This window comes from Anabrus simplex, chromosome 2 (genome assembly GCF_040414725.1).
Source record: "Anabrus simplex isolate iqAnaSimp1 chromosome 2, ASM4041472v1, whole genome shotgun sequence".
NCBI lineage: Eukaryota > Metazoa > Arthropoda > Insecta > Orthoptera > Tettigoniidae > Anabrus > Anabrus simplex.
In genome coordinates, this window is record NC_090266.1 from 592293400 (window position 1) to 592309127 (window position 15728).

The following is a 15728-nucleotide window of genomic DNA, read 5'->3' on the forward strand; positions in this document are numbered from 1 at the left end:
GTTCCTCCTTTGTGGATAATTCCAATTACCCCTACGCCTTTTCCAATCCTCATTTCGTGGATGCGAGGGTTCCCAGTTATTGCGAAACTCACGCCTCCGCTCAGTCGGCTGTGGTTTCCCCTGCTCAGGTGCCTCTGGACTTCCCTCTGGGACCTGGCTAACAGTGTTTACATGTTGCTCGTGCGATCGTCCCCCTCTGGGTGCTATTTGATTATGGGTATGATCCAATTGCCTAAGGATCATTTCTGCCTGCATGGGGGTCTCTACCTTTGATGCAATGAGCATCCTTTGTACTTCGGGAGGTAACTGCTTCTGGATGGCCTGTACCAACTCTTGCTCCGAGGGCGGCGCCTCAAGTTCTCTGAACTTTACCATTTGTGCAATAAAGTATTCACTGAACTTTGTAGGGCCTATTGCATTATACCGACGTGAGTATAGCTCTAATCTAAGACTCTGCTGAATTTCCGTACTCCAAAATTTATTAAGAAACGCCCTCTGGAACTCATCAAAGGTATCAAAGTGGTATCGGAAGCCTTTAAACCATAAAAGTGGTGCCCCCTCTAAATATCTTTCAGCTACCCTCAACTGACGTTCCTCAGGAATCTTGGCGTCCCGGATGTACTCCCTGAGATCCTTAAGAAACCCCTTCGGCGTGGTATGTGGACCTCCATTAAATTTCTTGGGCTGGTCCTCATGTAACTTGATCATGTTAATAACGTTGGTGACCCCTGAGCTTTGAGATCGACTGGTATCTACATTCGAGCTCTGACCGTTATTATTCACATGATTGATATTTGGCAATTGACCACTGAGGTCAGAGTTAACAGCTGTCGATGCTTGACTCAATACTTTGTCCACCTTGGACTGCATATCTACCACGCTGCTAATCCAACTGCTCACTTCGCTCTTAATGAACCCAACTTTCTTGTCTGTCTCTTCCTGGGCTGACGTGATTTCCCTTAAATCCTGTTCTATACTAACTTGCCTGTCGTTGAATTCCCTGGTATGTTCGTTTTTCATTTCAACTAACTCCTCTTGAATTTCTTTAATTAAAATTTCGGAGTCCTCATTAGCCACTTGGAGTTTACTAATTGCTTCCTCATTAACTTGCAACAATTTCTTCTCCATGGTTTCGGTTTTTGATAATACCTGACTCTCCAATTCCACACTAATTTTATCTACCTTGTTGTTCAGTGACTGAATGTCCGCAGATAATATTTGACGTTGTTCCTCTATTATGGTTAGCGTTTTCCCCTTTTCCTTATCACTGGAGATCCGCATCTCTACGACCTGTTGTGTAATGTCGTCCTTAAATTCAACCTGGCTGTCGATCAGCTGCTTATGCGCCGCCTGGCTTTCCAGTAAATGCTTGTCAAGTTCCTTTCTCATCTCATCCTGACTATCACATAACCTACTGTACATGTCGTGGCTTTCGTCAAAACGCTTGTCCATATCGGTTTTTAAACTGTCATGGATTTTAGAGAACTGTTTGTCGAAATCGTTCTTTAAACTGACCTGCACTTCCGCAAATTGTTTGTCAATTTCATCCCTAATTTCCACTTGGCTATCATCAAAACGCTGGTTGAGTTTACCTATCTCACCCCTGACTTCCTCTTTAAGTTCGGTGCACATAGTGCGTGTCTCATGAACTACATTCTTCAATCCAGCCTTCAACTCATCACTAGACTCTCTACACCTAGCCTGGGTATCCTCGATACTACTCTGTAACTCCTCACGAGTGTCTTTCAAACTCGACTGCAACTCCTCAATCTTACCATCCAGACTTTCATTATGAGCCTTCATGTCCTCTCTCAAATTCTCGCTCTGGACTTTCGCGTCCTCCATCTTACTATCCAAACTATCTATCTTACTATTTAAACTCTCATTTGTCTTAATATTTAACATCTCATTATGAACTTTCATGTCCTCCATCATCTGCTTTAGCAGATCCACGGTCACCTGACCTTCCATCTCACAATACCACAAAGAATACAATAATGAGTACGCTGGCTGTCGATGCAACCAGAATACTCCAAACTACTAAGGAAAGAATTCACTATCTACTGCGTTTTCACATACAAACGCTGTTATAATTTAATACCGAAACTGACAACATTCCGACAGTTGTCTTATAAAATTTTGTTTACATGGCTGGTATCACAAAATTGTTTAATGAAAAGGAAATTCTAAAGTTAATAAGTTACTCTGGATAAATATCCCAAATGGTTTCGCTTCCGTAAATTAAGTAAATGAAGAACATGTTAACGCATAAACTTTGAATGTAATTCAGCGTTACCACTTCCAAAATTTATATTGGCAACATGACATAAGCTTCAATACAGCTTTAAATACTGGTTTCCTAAAATGCATTGTGACTGTTATTATTATTATTATCTACCAAGTAGTTACGCTCCTCATTAAACGTGTTAATATCTAGCACTCTCATTGGGCATAATTCGTTTAACTGTGGCTCAGCCATAATTTTCACCCGCTTGTATTATTTATAATGTGGCTTAAGCCTCAACATTATTTTATATTTTTCTAACATTTATTTTCAATGGATAATTTCATTATCGTTATCGTGGCATCGTATCGTTATCGCGACTTTGGGCTCCTCATCGTTATCGTGACATTAAGGCCCCACAGTTGATGGCGCCACTTCTACTGAACCCTTGAACTTACCATTCCATCGTTGGTCGGCCACGGCTGCTATAGTAGAACAATTTAGAACTCTTAAATCTTGGGTCGTTGCGGGAATAAATTCGGTCACGATCTTAACCAAACGATGGGGTTCAGAAGAAAGCCTAACTACTTGAAATGAGGAGCAAAAATGTGCTTACTAACTTTTATTAAACTGAAAGAGCACGATAACATCATTAATTTAATATGCATTCTTGCCACAAAAATATAAAAAAATTTAATTCTTGATTTTGAAAAGTTCCAAACACAGTCACATTACATAACGTCACTTCGTTTCTTCCAATGTCGAAGAGTTGCTTCAGAGAAGCTACTATGTTAGTGGACAGCGAAACTGAAAAACTGAAAAAGGGAAGACCTGAAAACCGGGCACCTATTATTCCAAACGAGAACTGAGAGTTAATCCACACGATCCGTGGAAAATCTGACTTTCAACAAGTAGAACGCCTGATTTTCTCTTAATTAAGGTTATCCACCAGTCAAATACCCTTCACGGATACGGAACATCCGCCGAATGGACCCTTAATCGAACCAAACTGACTATCAGTTGCTTTGGATAGGTTGCGAAATATTATGGGAAAGCATGGTGTTCACTACAAGTTAACAGCATCATTCACAATTGACCTAAAATTCCACCATGTATTTGTCATTCATGACACCCTTAAGTGATACATTAATCCCGATGCTAACTGTGCATCACCCAAACAACTGTTCGGAAGGAACCAACAACCACATGATCCGGGAGGATCTTACGTTAAGTCGTTCTAAAGGAACAAAACTGCGAAATGCAGGAAACACTTACTAATCATGCATTTAGAAGAAATGCCAAACACTGAAGTTAATCAAAAAGTGAAAAGTCACTTGAAAATATTATTATTGAACCGATTTTCAGGTTAGAAATGGGTTTATTATGCTTAATAAATTTACCAGTCCACGCTAAAATTTACTACAAATTTAAGGAATTCTTTCCCTTGACAACAATGCTACCAGTACAGATCTCTCTATTTACTGTCTGTCCCAACACACTACTGGTAAAGTGATTACTTACTTATTCTAACTATGACTACGAATGAAAATACGACAAGGTGAAAATAAAATAAAATACTGGCTAACGAATCGAAACCGCATTCGCAACTCAAGTCTCATTCTAAAACACTGAGTGTCAATATGCACACCATCAAACGAAAAACGGACGTTAAAACGAGAAACAATGAAGTTCGTAAAAATAAATTAACATCTCAAAGTCATACAGCTTAACACGCACGAAGAAACACAGTAAGAATACTTAATCTAGATCGGGTCGGTGTCCCACACTTGGACAGCCCTCGTTTGTCAACCGCAGTCCCGTTATCTCACTGAGAGCTTCGCACAGACCCTCTACAATAAATCATATCGTACTGTAATGGCTACCTTCATCCAGACCACTTCACAAAAGAAACAAAAGAAAAAATCTAAACTGAGACTTGAGTGTGTACAGCTACCATCCCAGACCTATCGTCGGGCTCACTTGAAATCTGTACACCCTAAACCTAATCAGTATATACATGATGCCTTCCAAATCCTATCGTCGGGCGTGACCTAGGACGTCTCATCATCAGTGACTCCAAGAATAAACACGTGACGTCCTAAATCTATCGTCGGGCGTCAAAGTGGGTCGCACCACGTCTCCCTTAACATATCAGGCGAACCGCAATTTCCAACAAACCTCCAACAGTAACACTGAATCTGGTCAGACAAAAAATACGCACGACGGAACTACGTCTCTTATCAAAAGAATGCAAGTCGAAACACGGTAAGTGCCTACCTCTAAAAAAAATACAACAAGTGTCTACCTCATCATAATATGTGAACTCAAAGGTAAATAGACGTGACGAACGATTCTCCACCTCGAACACAATCTCAGCCTGTGCACTGAAGTGTCAGGGCTGCCAATGAAAATTCCCAACACACGTTTCCCTTTTAGTGGATGCCTTCAAAATAATAATCATCACCATCACATTCGAAATTCGCAGATCGCCTATCATCAATTCCAACCATCTTATCCATGACCTCTCCAATGAACAAATTAAATATAACCCAACCGTGTGTCCAAAGTGCTCTTTAATCCTGGAGGCCGTACCTTATCTTAACAAAAATCACTGGATGTTTACTACCCAGACCTTTACATTTTACTAGAGTCGTTTTCACTTGGAATCGTTCTATCAATTTACAATGCTTCACATCATAGTCGTCTCAAGTTCGGACTGATTGCGGAAAACAATACAGCCTGTTTCACACAGCCTGTTCCTAAATGCTTCCTCTACAAAAATGTCTCAACACTCTTTCTCATCGCTTTATTTCAGCGGTAACACTTCTCTCTCATCTCCACGTACATATAAATCCATCGCTTTCAATCCCTTTTCCTTCGAGACCCCTTTTCATACATCGATCCCCTGGTGAAAACGACAACCATTATTAAGCCCATCTCTGACTTTACTATAATTACGACTTTCGAACCTCAAAAATCCAAGAGCACACATCGACCTTTCGCAATTCAAGTATACACGATGTCTCAAAATTTTCTTCCCATTAACGACTGTGACTCTAACAAATTTTCTTGACATTATCTAAATATGCCTACGATCCTTGTAAAAATAACTGGTTAAATGTAATTTAACAGAGAGGAATTTCCTTATCCCGCGGTAAACATTATTATTATTATTATTATTATTATTATTATTATTATTATTATTATTATTATTATTATTATTATTAACCAACATTTCTGAATGCAACTGACACCTGAAATTACAATATTCGCCACGACAAAATTGACACTTATAACGTTCACAAATCCGCACTTTGAATGATATCTCATCTCAACACAAAATTTTAAGCGTCGCATTTTACCGTTCTTGACATGAAATTTACACACTGAAAATTTTCACACGCTGACCAAAATTTACAACGCCTTTCGCCTGATAATTACGCATATCACCCGACAATCATCTGGAAATTTGGTTAGGACAGACAGTAACTAACTACTAACTACAACATAATGTAAAATAGACAGACCTGCACATTGGTGACATTCTCAGCATTCTGATTGCATCATCCCAGCAACCTCGTACTTAGCCACTCATTTTTACAGATAACATTTTCATTTTTAAAAACTCACTCATCCAAACACTACCCTTCACACACACGAGATTAAAATTACCATAAATAATGCACTTTCTTTGTAACTTGCACCACGAACTTCCCTCGTTCTGCAGTCGGCTATAACTGTCTGATGCGTCTCCCAGAGTGGTTTCTCTCCCCGTTGTTTCAACAAGAACAGGTGTTCGGCCGATAAGGGAGTCGAACTATTTGAATCGCTTCCCCCAGACCTTCTTCACTTACAAGAGTACAGGAAATGATAAAAATAAAATCTGCTGTGTATTTTTCAACCAGCCTACACCTTCCCAGTTCGTCTGCAAACGTTCACAGCTTCTCCAATTCACTTTTCTTCTTAACTAATATATGGACTTTAGCCACGAACATGTATTGAATTATTGTCGGTCAATCTGGCGCGAAAATCTAATGACGACGGGCACGAGCTCCCGCGGCTTCAAGTTCCAGATCGACACTCCAAAATCTACGGTGGGGTGTTTCTTTTATAATTTCCGGAAGGACGCTATCCCCTCTATGAGGCTCGGTTGTGAAATCTGCCAAATTTGCTTCTAATAGACCAATTTTGATAAGACTTGTCCCAGAACTCCGGACAGACTTGCACTTATGTTCGATGTTAATTTTATAATTTTTCTACACTCACAACAGGAGAAATAAATTGTTTCTGCCCGTGCGTTTCGCGCGTTTTTCTTCTGCCCATGACCTTGGCACGTGTAACTAGCTCGCTGTTCTCACGCTAACACACACTTGGGCTTAACTGCACTAAAATTATCCCTGGTGTCACTACCTTCACAGAGGGTGTATGAATAATTTTGCTTATATATTTCTTCCTTTACTATCTTGTCAAAATCCCTCGTTGTGCAGAATTCATTAATTTAGAAAATTGTCGGGCACTCGAGTTCCACCGAGGTGTCCCGGCAATCCACGAGCTCGCCTTGCGGGAACCTTCCCACGCAACATCGGGCTCTTGGGAGCGCAAAATGGCTGCCCTCAAACATACAGTCGTTTCTGAATACCAAATAAATATTTGAGAAAAATAAAAAAAAATTTTCTCACCGTAGAATTATGGGTTCAGTATGTTGTTAAAAAGGGCCTAACAGCTAGGTCATTGGCCCGGGAAGCATTTGTAGTTAATAAACACAAGCGAAGCGGCGGTCGCTTCGTAGGCCTTAGCGATATGATCTTAGGTTTTGTTCTGGAACGTAATATAGAAAGAATGAAATTTTCTTCAAAATTTAAAGTACCATCTGCATATTGGATTTCGTGCTGAAAATTCACCAGTTCCTGGGTTCCAATAAGGCCAATTCTCACGTCGACCTACTTACCAAACATCACTCGACAATCCATTCAAATGTAACACTCTTCCAGATATAACACCCACACGTTTACTCACTAACAATACTCTTATATGTTCCGACAACTAGTGTTACATTGCACATGCGTAACCAAAGGTTTAGCTATCCTTTCTGTATTCCACAGTAAATTAAGTCATCTTCAAGCTTGTACTGTTATTATGTTTGTTTGAATTATTCTCCACATGCTGTCGGTGAATAAACATACTGTATATGTTGAAATTGGAGTTACTATGCCCACATGTATGATACGCAAATACGATTTGATTATTGTAATAATATATAAACACATCTTCCATCGTGACAGAGTAGAACGTGAACAATATTTATGTCGTTCTCTCTCTTCAGCAGTTATATTAATTAAATAAACATCTGTTTTTTAACAATTGGCTTTACGTAGCACCGACACAGAGAGGACTTATGGCGACGATAGGATAGGAAAGGCCTAAGAATGGGAAGGAAGCGCCGTAGCCTTAAATAAGGTACAGCCCCATCATTTGCCTGGTGTGAAAATGGAAAACCACTTAAAGCTATCTTCAGGGCTACCGAGAGTGGGGCTCAAACCCACTATCTCCCGGATGCAAGCCCACAGCGGTGCGCCCATAGCCGCACGGCGAACTCGCCCCGTAAATCACTATCTCTACGGTGATGTTAATTGTCTATAGCTTCTTAATTACTTTTTAACATTGCACAGTTGATTAAATCGGATTGGTTTCATAAATACTATTTTCCTGATACCCATGCAATTGATCTGGTAATTCATTATCCCTATAGAGAAGCAAATCTTCCCGTTAAGGGACCTATCATTACTAACCACAACCGAGTAAAATTGTGATGAAATCTGATTTGTGCGCAATTTCTTTCTAATGTCATCTCAATGAACCCTGAGATGATCTGATATACACATTTCCGAAATATATCCGCCATATTCTTCATATTGCACACTTGTCAGACGCTGGAAGCCGTCCAGTGATGTAGCCTAGAATGTGGCTGATCAGCTTTCTCCTAAACGTTGAATGGGGGTACAAATCAGTAATGAACGATAGGTAACCTGCATAACAGTGACAGATAGAAACTGTACAATATCCCGTGCCACGTAACTTCGTTCTCTTAGTGAGCAACCTAATAATTTCTCCCCCAATTAATACCGAAGGTAGATGTTTATGGCTTATTCTAACTGTTTGGTTGCATTCTACGTCACAAACCACACAGTGTAGGGACAACGTTTACCGATACGCCGTCTTGCAGTTATCTGAAAGCATAGTTTTGCTATTGAAAAATTAGCTTTCGTAAGCGTCTATCCAATGTGGATTATCAGGAACGAATACCATTAATACCAGTAATCTGTCCCTAGTTCTTGCTATCTTATTCCTTATGGAAGACTGAGAAATTATGTTTAACAAAAGGACGTTACGGTTTTGAAATACAGAACAATGCCATTATTTCTTACTAATTTAAGATTACGAGGCTCATCTTGCACTCTCCAAGTAAGAAATGAAATTCTCCTTTGTTTTCATCCCTTCTATTTTATTCCCATGAATCTCTTTTTTGTTACATATACACGTTAAATTCCTCTGTTGCGATTTTATGGTAAATTACGTAGTAACTGTGCAGTAAAAGCGAGCTTGTTCATATTATCATGGAGAGTTTGAAAAACAACCTTTCAATGTGATTGGATGAATAAAACATTCGCAAACGAGAAATTCTCGGAACATATTCACGAGAGATTATGAAGGAATATGTGATGTTTTCCAAACACTGAATAAATCATTATATACAGTACTTCCATTTACGTAATGCTCGAAAAAAGTGACGAAGGAAGTAAACAACTGTAAGTGAAGAACTGTATTTCTTTTCCTGTAAAAGCTGTCAACAGAAAAGAATATCCCCTTAACACTTGGACTCGGAAGATTTCTTGAACAACTCTTACTTTTCTCGTAGGTATTAATGCACGAAGATCAAATGTAGAACGGACTTTACTCATTATCGAAGTTTGCTTGTTATGAGAGAATTGGAGAGCTGATTCATTCTCTTCTGAAATAGTGCCTTGTGATTAAGGTAAAAAGGATTATTCTTTTCTTTTAGGGGTACTAAATTCGTTAATTTTTCAGAACTTCGTCTATTTTAACCTTTTATGTGGATATACAAGTTAAAGCAGGTTTCATTCAGAGGTTTTTTCAACTAGGACGGATACAAATGTTCTATATATGTAACTATATAAATTACAACTATACGTATAACTTAATTTCCTTATTTTTGAGTTTAAGTCATTGGAGTGGAAATGCCACGGACATTGCAATAAGAAGCGCAGATTTCTCTGTTTGTTACTATGATACTTTAGTCGTTTATTTATAAATAGTCTCTGCATATATTCACCATACCTACTGCACACGTCGGTTCGCTCTCTTGACTCCACTCATCCCTATCCTAGTCCCTCCAACTTGACGGCGTGTACTACAGTTACAGTGTCTACAGAGACGCTTCGCTGTAGGAGAGAAATTGTTCAACCGAACGAGTTCGTTGGGCGATTAGGTGAACCCTACCACTATCAGCAGCACCGAGATGGTTTTACATGGTTTCCCGTTTTCGCAACAGGTGAATGCTGGGACTGCACGGTCGTTTCCTTCCCAGCACTAGCCCTATTTGCGCCGTAAGTGCAGTCGGAGATGGTGCGAAGTAAAGGCAATACAAATAATGTGTCCTTCGAATATAAATATCATATTATTTTAAGCTCTGTAAACTGAATGTAAAATAGATCGTCATTGAAATAATAATGCTAATACCTTTACCAAATACCACTTCATTCAGGAAAAAATGATGAACCCTAGAAGAAATGCTTTGGAACATCAAGTAAAGTTACAATCTGTATACTCTAACGTCCTTCGTCGGAAGTGTGCGAATACGTAATATTATCAAGTTTCTTAAATTAAGAAGACATAAATAGGTGATTGGTTTCAAATCGTAGTCTTTCTCAGTCACCGTCTTTATGATAAGTTTGAAACGATCGTAAAAGCTCTTTGCAACAACTCTTTTCCCCTAACATATTTAATCTTTCTTATTGTGGGCGTAAACTGAAAATGGGTTAGCTGTTGTAAATACTAATATTAATTTTGAATATGAGGGTGATATTCCTGTATTTTATAGTGCAGTATATTTCGACGAAATTCACTGGGTAGTCCAAACGTATACGGATGTCGAATCTGAAGATTTTCCACGGGTGGTTACAAATGGAAGAGTTGCACGACAAAGAAATTAAACAATAAAAGGTAAACTACTGTCTCCGTACCGATGTGGTGCTGCTATGTACAAGCAACTCCGGAACTGAGGTGAGCTGCTTGTATGGTTTCAAAAATATACCAGCCTGTCTACCATTCTTACATATCTGGCATTACCATGAATTGAACACAGGTCTCCAAAGATGGCTGTCAATTTTGATAACCGTTATGCTACGGATACGGACAACGAAACAATAATGGATAGAGACTATCGTGAATTATTCCGGCAGATCAATGATTTAAATAATTATAGTGTAGTGTTTGTTTTAAACGACATATAGGCCTATTAAAAAACGGATTTACGTGGCTAGGTACAACAGCGCGTAAACACCGGAAGAGCACATGCAACATTCTGCATTCATAGTGTTTAAGTTAAATCGTGTATCTTCTACGATACTTACATTTTTGTGTATCTGCAGCGAACTTCGCACGAACTAAAGGCAATATTAATGGGCTATTAATGAACGTTATAAAAATTACTAGTATTTGTACCTGTTCTTCGCATGGGAATTTGCAGTGGATTACATGTCTCCTTCAGGAATTTATGCGAAGTAACTTACTTTTTTTTTTTTTTTTTTTTTTTTGCTAGTTGCTTTACGTCGCACCAACACACATAGGTCTTATGGCGACTATGGGACAAGGAAGGGCTGGGAGTGGGAAGGAAGCGGCCGTGGCCTTCATTAAGGTACAGCCCCAGCATTTACCTGGTGTGAAAATGGGAAACCACGGAAAACGATCTTCAGGGCTGCCGATAGTGGGGTTCGAACCTACTATCTCCCGAATACTGGATACTGGCCGCACTTAAGTGACTGCAGCTATCGAGCTCGGTACTTGCATCTTTCCACACGATTAATGTGACATATTATAATTATATTTTCCTACGGCAGCGCGGGGCAGTAACAAACATATGATGAGCTGAACAAATTCGAGAGAGGAAGAAAGATTTCCGAATTTATTTTACGGTACAGTTCCTGGTCCGATGTTGTGCGAAATTCTCCGTGGTTCCCAGGGTGCATATTGTATCTCTGATGATTTGTGTGGCGCTCTGTCGTTGATGATACCCCCCATAATATCTGCCCTACCGAAAAAGAGTAAAAGGGCTCTTCAGTATTTTTCCGTTACCCAACTTTAAGTGACATGCACGACATGCCCCACGGGCATTGGACTAAAATTCCCAATTTTCGTAATCATCTGCGTTATTAACCGTCGTACGATAAATACGTACATGGTATAAAGGAACTGTTTTATACAAGGAACTTGGTATACAGTAACAAAACAAAGTTTATTGCTTCAATAGTTTTATACAGTACTAGCACGATACCCGTGCTTCGCTACGGTATTATACTGAAATTAATAATTGAATGCTTATTGTTTTAGATATATAATCCGCCGAAATTCGCGATCTGACTCGTTTTCTATAAGATTACGGCACGTTTCCTCCCATTTTTCAATCTTCGTTTCCAGCAATCGATTTCGTACTTCCAGGGCTAGGCTCAGGTATTCCTCCCGGTCAGCTGGGTCCGTATATCTTTGCCATCTTTTCCTATAATCATTTTTAATATGGATAAAATCCTTCAGGAGATCCGGCGTGGTGTCATATTGGGTGCCTTGGCGGCACTGAACCCGCGGTCGGACTGCATTCTTAGTCATTACCCGTCCAGGAGCCGTTTCCAGCGCGGTCCGCACATTTGACGACGGTTCGGAACATTATTATTATTATTATTATTATTATTATTATTATTATTATTATTATTATTATTATTATTATTATTATTATTATTATTATTATTATTATTATTATTATTATTATTATGTGTTGCTGGAGTGGATGATGACAGGGAAAACCGGAGTATCCGGAGAAAAATCTGTCCCGCCTCCGTTTTGTCCAGCACGAATGTCACATGGAGTGACCGGGATTTGAACCACGGAACCCAGCTGTGAGAGGCCGGCGCGCTGCCGAGGATCCTTATAAGTACATTAAGAACAGTAAAATCAATTGGTCACACCTCCTTCTACACCCCACCGCCGTTAAGTTTATTTACCGCCACCCCCTCCCAAAAAAATTAAAAGAAGGCTTGCTTCTTTATGTTTTAAGGAGATTCCAAACACCAATGTTCACGTCTATTACCTTCAGCTTTGAGATATAAATATCCCCATAAAATAATTTAGTTTTTTCACTTCATTTCACACTACTTCCCTCCCCCAAGTGAATTTTCCCGCAAAAATACTTCTTTCTTTAATAATAAAGGATCTTCTAAATACCAATTATCAAGACTCTAACTTCTTCAGTTTTTTATTTCTGTGTCCTCATGAAAGGAATTCAACTCCTTTACACTCCCGCCCTCCAAGATGGTTCACCGCCCCCCCAAAACGCGTTTTTCTTTGTTTTTAAAGGAGATCCCATATACAAATTTTCAGTTCTGTAATTTCTTTCGTTTCTGAGATATATGTATTCTCAATAAAGGCATTTAACCCATTTTTCACTCTTTTACACCCCTCCTATTGGGATTTACAGGAAACAAAAATATACGTGTTCCATTATTTTTAGAGGAGATTCTAACTACCAATTTTTACATCTGTAAATTTTAAAGTTTTAAGATGTAGACACACTCATTTTAAAAAATTCACCCCCCCCCCCTGTTCACCCCCCAATATTTGGATTTTCCAAAAACGAAAAAATACGCGTTTCTGTTTTTAAAAGTAGATCCCAAATACCAATTTTCAGGTCTGAAATATCTTCAGGTTCTGAAATATAGGTAGCCTCTTTAAAGGCATTCAACCCATTATTCACCCTTTTACACACTTCCTATTGGGATTTTCCGAAAACAAAAGAATATGTGTTTCTTTATTTTTAAAGGAGATTCTAAATACCAATTTTTACATCTGTAAATTTTAGAGTATTAAGATGTAGACACACTCATTTTAAAAAATTCACCCCCCCCCTGTTCACCCCCAATATTTGGATTTACCAAAAACGAAAAAATACGTTTTTCTTTACTTTTAAAGTAGATCCCAAATACCAATTTTCAGGTCTGTAATATCTTCAGGTTCTGAAATATAAGTATCCTCATTAAAGGCATTTAACCCATTTTTCACTCTGTTACACCCCTCCTATTGGGATTTACAGGAAACAAAAGTATACGTGTTCCTTTATTTTTAGAGGAGATGCTAGCTACCAATTTTTACATCTGTAAATTTTAAAGTTTTGTGATATAGATACACTCATTTTAAAAAATCACCCCCTTTTCACCCCCCATTAATTGGATTTTCCAAAAGAAAAAAATACGTGTTTCTTTATTTTTAAAGGAGATCGCAAACACCAATTTTCAGGTCTGTAATATCTTCAGGTTCTGAAATATAAGTAGACTCATGAAAGGCATTGGACCCCTTTTTCAAACTTTTCCACCCTTCCTATTAGAATTTTCCGAAAACAAAATATACGATATAGGTGTTTCTTTATTTTTAAAGGAGATTCTAAATACCAATTTTCACATCTATAACCTTTAAAAGTTATGAGATATGGATACAGTCATTTTAAAATATAACCCCCTTTTCACCCCCCTTAATTGGATTTTCCAGAAACAAAAAATACGTGTTTCTTTATTTTTAAAGGAGATCCCAAACACCAATTTTCAGTTCTGTAATATCTTCAGTTTCTGAGATATAAGTAGCCTCATTAATGGTATTCAATCCCTTTTTCACCTCCTATTGCGATTTTCCGAAAACAAAAAAATACGGGTTTCTTTATTTTGAAAGTAGATTCTAAGTACCAATTTTTACATCTGCAAACTTCAAAAGTTTGGAGATATAGATTCACTCATTTTAAAAATTCACCCCCTTTTAACCCTCTCATTAATTGGATTTTCCAAAAACAAAAAAATACGTGTTTCTTTATTTTTAAAAGAGATCAAAAGTACCAATTTTCATGTCTGTAATACCTTCAGTTTCCGAGATATAAGTACCGGTATCCTGATTAAAGGCATTCAACCCATTTTTCCCCATTTTCACCCTTTTTCAGCCCTCCTATTGGGATTTTCTGAAAACAAAAAAATACGTGTTTCCTTGTTTTTAAAGAAGATTCTAAATACCAATTTTTACATCTGTAAACTTTTAAAGTTTTGAGATATAGATACACTCATTTTAAAATTTCACCCCCCTTTTCACCCATTTAGCGAAGGAATATCCAAGAATCCTCTCTTAGCGAGCACCTACACCTTAATACGAATATATCTCCAAAATTTCATTTCTTTATGTCCAGTAGTTTTGGCTCGGCGATGATGAATCAGTCAGTCAGTCAGTCAGTCAGTCAGTCAGTCAGTCAGTCAGGACAAGTTATTTTATATATATAGACTAGCAAGATACCCGTGCTTCGCTACGGTATTATACTGAAATTTATAATTGAATGCTTATTGTTTTATATATAATCCGCCGAAATTCGCGATCTGACTGGTTATCTGAGAGAATCCGCCAAAATTCGCGATCTGACTCGTTTTTTAATAGATTACGGCAAGTTTTCAATCTTTCTTTCCAGCAATCGATTTCGTACTTCCCGTGCTAGGTCCAGGTATTCCACCCGGTCAGTTGGGTCCCTAAATCTTTGTCATCTTTTCCTATAAGAATTTTTAATATGGAACAAATCCTTGAGGAGATCCGGCGTGGTGTCCTCTCGGGTGCCTTGGCGGTACTGAACTCGCGGCTGGACTGCATTCTTAGTCATTAACCGTCCAGGACCCGTTTCCAGCGCGGTCTGCACATTTGACGACGGTCCAGAACATTATTATTTTTATTATTATTATTATTATTATTATTATTATTATTATTATTATTATTATTACTATTATTATTATTATTATAGATGTTCTGGACCGCACAGCAAGATGCAAGACCGCTACTTGGCGGTAAATTACATCTGCTGCCACTGTCATTGTTAACAATGTGACCAGCACCATTGTCGCGCGTAGCCAAGTGTGCGGGATTTCTGGTGATACGAATGACATATTCCGTGCATTGTTGACCTTATTCTAGATGTGAACAATTGGACGGTCAATCTCATTCCTGTCGTTTATTTCAAAGGTGTTTAATTTTTTATTTATATGCCAGGAGAATGTACTGTAATATAAGAATGTTCTCCGAAGAAAAAGATGGCTCTTGAAAACGAACCCAGGAAAGATAGAAAATGATCGGCTTATTATCAGAATAAGTACATCGGAAATCTACACCCTGTTTGCAGTCATTCGACAGGGTCAGGAATGGA